The following is a 4,785-nucleotide window of genomic DNA, read 5'->3' as shown; positions in this document are numbered from 1 at the left end:
ACAAGGAATTTTCTTAATTTCATTTGAGAGTTTACTAGATTATATCATCAACTCGTTCTAATCTGCTACTTAATCCATCCGCTAAACTTTATTTGTTTTCCAGACAGAGTCTCGCTCTGTTGCCCAGGCTGGAGTGCAGTGGCACAATCTTGGCTCACTGTAACCTCTGCCTCCCGGCTTCAAGCAATTCTCTGGCCTCAGTCTCCTGAGCAGCTGGTACTACAGGCGCACACCACCATGCCTATTTTGTTGTTGTTGTTGTTGTTGTTATTGTTGTTGTTGAGGTTTTTTTTTTTTATTTTTAGTAGAAACGGGTTTTCACCATGTATAGCCAGGCTGGTCTCAAACTCCTAACCTCAAGTGATCCACCCGCCTTGGCCTCCCAAAGTGTTAGGATTACAGGCGTGAGCCATCGCGCCCAGCCCATTCACTCGACTTTAGTGTTCATCAACTTAAAACATATTTTTTGGTCCTCCTGCTTGCGCTATGCCAGCCAGCACGGAGCCGCAGGGGTGGCCGCCCAGAGTCAGAGTCTGAGTCATGGTGACCAGCTGCAAGCATCTGCGTTGCGTCCTCCTGGGGAAGAGGAAAGGGTCGTTTGGAGCCAGCAGTTTCCAGCTCTCTGAGGTCACTGGGAGTTCGGTGAGAGCTGGGAAGAATGTGCTCAAAGGGAAACCTGTGAAGAAGCTCTTCACCTGAAAAATGTTCGCTTTGCCTCAGTTGCTAATTCTTTCATTGAGAAGGAGAATTACCATTATGTTACTATATTAGTGAAAGGAGAAGTGGATGTGACTCATGATTCAGAACCAAAGAATGTAGAGCCTGAAAAAAATGAAAGTTGGGAGTGGGTTCCCTGGGAACAATTTCCTCCTTCTGGGCCCTGTGTTCTTTAAAAGAACAAGACTATGTTCCATTTAAAGATCTGAACCATCTGGTAGGATACAAAGGAAATCATCTCTAGGTGGCCAAGATTTCTTGATTTTCTTTAAAAGACAAAAATAAGGTCGGGTTAGGGAATGAAAATATCTACATTTCGGTGCAACTCCATTTTATCTTAAAAAGTTCTTGTGATCACCAGTTTATTTGCAGTCTCTTAATGTACCCACCACCCTTTCAACTAGTACTTGATAAAATTTTTCTGAAATACGTATAATTGAATTGTATTTCAGACACAGGATGTATGATAAATACTGATATTATGGGTAATCTACTTTCCATATTTATCTATGATATTTACTATGCAGTTTGTCATTACTAGCTTGCATGGAATAGGATGCGGTTGAATTTGCCTTAGTGTTCTGTTCAAATAGAAATCTGAATTCAAATACTGTAGTTTAGATTCAAACACAGTATGCCCGTTGCAAAATTTATCAAGTTTGTTGATTTATTGATTTAAATTATTTTTTAAATTACTAATTTATTTTTTAAAAGTGGGTTGGGGGTAATACATTGTGACAGTCTTTGCAACTTACAGGGAATAGGACAGGTCATTAGGGTGTGTTTCCCAGGTTTCTAATTGAGAACCTAAACCCAGAGAAGTGAGACAAACCATCTAATGTCTGTATCCCACTATTAACAGGCTGTGTGACGTTGGATTTCTCACTTACTCTCTCTGAGGTCCAGTGTCCTTTTTTGTAAAATGAGGACATTCATCTAGAGCAGTGGTTCTCAAAGTATGGTCTGGGGGTCCTCAAGAGCCTTTCACGAGTATTCTAGGTCAAAGCTATTTTTATAATACTAAGACATAATTTATCTTTTCCACTCTCATTTTTTCATGAGTGTCCAGAGGAATTTTTGAGAAGCTATCTGTTGTGATATTATAACAGGCTGAATGAAGAAGCAGACATGAGAATCTAGCTTTCATCTACCATCAGACATTAAAGAGACCGGCAAAAATGTAAAGCAGTGTGACTCTTCTCACTAATGAATTTTTATTGTTGTTTAGAAAAAGTTATTTTTTGTGAGTCTTAATATGTGAAAAAAATAGCTATTTTTCAAAAAAACTTTATGTTAACACATATTGGGCTTTTGTTACTCGTAAATAATTAATATATATATATATATATTTTTTTTTGAGACGGAGTTTTGCTCTCGTTGCCCAGGCTGGAGTGCAATGGCGCAATCTTCGCTCACCGCAACCTCTGCCTCCCAGGTTCAAGCGATTCTCCTGCCTCAGCCTCCCGAGTAGCTGGGATTACAGGAATGAGCCACCATGCCTGGCTAATTTTGTATTTTTAGTAGAGATGGGGTTTCTCCATGTTGGTAGGCTGGTCTCAAATTCCCAACCTCAGGTGATCTGCCCGCCTTGGCCTCCCATGGTGCTGGGAGCCACCGCGCCTGGCGAAAATAATGAAAATCTTAAGAAAAAATAAATAAAACCTGTTTTTTTATTTCTACAAGATTGGTTTGGTCCTTCTCTAAAGCTGACTTTTTTTAAAGTATCATATTATTTTCTTATGCTTTGGGTTCCTTCTTTTGTGTTTTTTATTCTTAAAAACAAAGTCTCTAATCTGTATCTTATCATTATCGCTGTTCGTGGAAACCTGATCCTGCAGTTTGTTGTGTCTGCTGATTCTCCCTCCTGCAGGATTGTTTTCTCCTGTGTTTGTAATTATGGATTACGAGCTTATCTTCAACAGGGTTTTATCCTTGTCATTCCTAGGAGATCTGGGTTGAGTTTGCTTCTGCAAACACATCTCAATATTATGTCTTCATGACTACATTTATGTTAGCTTACAGACTTTGGGGAATTTCTCCACTACAAAGATAATATGATTTAATTCCTGATATAGTTTGAATGTGTGTCTCTGCCCAAATCTCATGTTGAATTTTAATTCCCAGTATTGGAGGTGGCACCTGGAGGGGGGTGATTGGATCATGGGGGTTGATTTCTTATGGTTTAGTACCATCCCTTGGTGCTGTCCTCATGACAGCAAGTGACTTCTTACAAGACCTGGCTGTTTAAAAGTGTGGCACCATGGCTGGGCATGGTGGCTCACACCTGTAATCACAGCACTTTGGGAGGCCAAGGTGGACGAATCAGTTGAGGCCAAGAGTTCGAGATCAGCCTGGCCAACATGGTGAAACCCCATCTCTAGTAAAAATACAAAAATTGGCCAGGCGTGGTGGTGGGCGCCTGTAATCCCAGCTACTCAAGAGGCTGAGCAGTCCGAAAAAATATAAAATAAAAAATATATAAAAATAATAGGCTGGGTGCAGTGGCTTACACCTGTAATCCCAGCACTTTGGGAGGCCAGGGTGGGTGGATCACGAGGTCAAGAGGTTGAGACCATCCTGGCCAACATGGTGAAACCCCGTCTCTACTAAAAATACAAAAATTAGCTGGGTGTGCTGGCACACCACAGGAGGCTGAGGCAGGAGAATCGCTTGAATCCAGGAGACAGATGTTGCAGTGAGCCGAGATCGCACCACTGCACTCCAGTGTGGCGACAGAGCGAGACTCCGTCTCAAAAAAAAATAAAAATAAAAAAATAAAAGTGTGGCACCTTGCTCTCTCTTGTTCCTGCTTTCACCATGTGATGTGCCTGCTCCCTCTTTGCCTTCTGCCATGATTAGAAGCTTCCTGAAGCTTCCCGAAAAGCAGATGCCACATGACTTCCTGTGCAGCTGCAGAACCATGAGCCAATTAAACCTCATTTCTGATAAATTACTCAGTCTCGGATATTTCTTTTTCTTTTACTTTTTTGAGACAGAGTCTCGCTCTGTTGCCCATGCTGGAGTGCAGCAGTGCAATCTCGGCTCACTGCAACCTCTGCCTCCTGGACTCAAACGATTCTTGTCTCTCAGCCTCCCAAGTAGCTGGGATTACAGGCATAAGCCACCATACCCGGCTAATTTTTTTGTATTTTTAGTAGAGATGGGGTTTTGCCATGTTGGCCAGCCTGGTCTCAAACTCCCAACCTCAAGTGATTCACCCACCTCAGTCTTCCAAAGTACTGGGATTATAGGTGTGAGCCACTGCACCTGGCCTCCGGTATTTCCTTGTAGCAACACAAAAACAGCCTAATACAACTCCCAAATGAGAAATCCATAAAGTTACAATTTACCAGAGCAGATTTTTATTTATTTTTCTACCCAGGCTGAAACAAATATGTTTCCTTGTTGGCTGCCTGTGTCAGGGGATAGCTTTTTTTTTTTTTTTTTCCTGGCTACCTCTTTCATTGAAGGGACAGCCCTTTGAGCATCCTGGCTTTAGATAGATATCTTAGTTTCAATTTCCATGTTGACCAAGCTAAAGCCCTTGTCTCTTTCCCTATGTGTGGTTTAAAATCCAAGCCCCAAGATTATCAGAAGATAAATTCCATCTATATTAGTCTGTTATCACACTGCTATAAAGAACTACCTAAGACTGGGTAATTTATAAGGAAAAGAGGTTTAGGCCAGGCGCAGTAGCTCATGCCTGTAATCCCAGCACTTTGGGAGGCCAAGGTGGGTGGATCACCTGAGGTCAGGTGTTCGAGACCAGCCTGGCCAACATGGCAAAACCCCATCTCTACTAAAAATACAAAAATTAGCCAGGCATGGTGGCAGGTGCCTGTAATCCCAGCTACTCAGGAGGCTGAGGCATGAGAATGACTTGAACCTGGGAGGCAGAGGCTGCAGTAAGTCGAGATCGCACCACTGAACTCCAGCCTGGGTGACAGAGTGAGACTCCTCTCACGGGGGACGGCAGGGGGAAGAAAGAAAAGAAAAGAGGTTTAATTGGCTCATGGTTCTGTGGGCTGTATAAGCTTCTGCTTCTGGAGAGGGCTCAGAAAACTTACA

The 4,785-nt window shown here is 42.4% G+C and overlaps 1 pseudogene; it reads left to right on the top strand.

Moving 5' to 3' along the window:
* Positions 1-486: 486 nt before the first annotated feature.
* Positions 487-961, top strand: LOC102127186 (nucleotide triphosphate diphosphatase NUDT15 pseudogene; annotated as a pseudogene).
* The last annotated feature ends 3,824 nt before the right edge of the window (positions 962-4,785 follow it).

The sequence above is a fragment of the Macaca fascicularis genome, chromosome 16, assembly GCF_037993035.2.
Source record: "Macaca fascicularis isolate 582-1 chromosome 16, T2T-MFA8v1.1".
Classification (NCBI taxonomy): Eukaryota; Metazoa; Chordata; class Mammalia; order Primates; family Cercopithecidae; genus Macaca; species Macaca fascicularis.
Note: the sequence above shows the minus strand (reverse complement) of the source record. Positions and strands in the feature narration are given on the sequence as shown.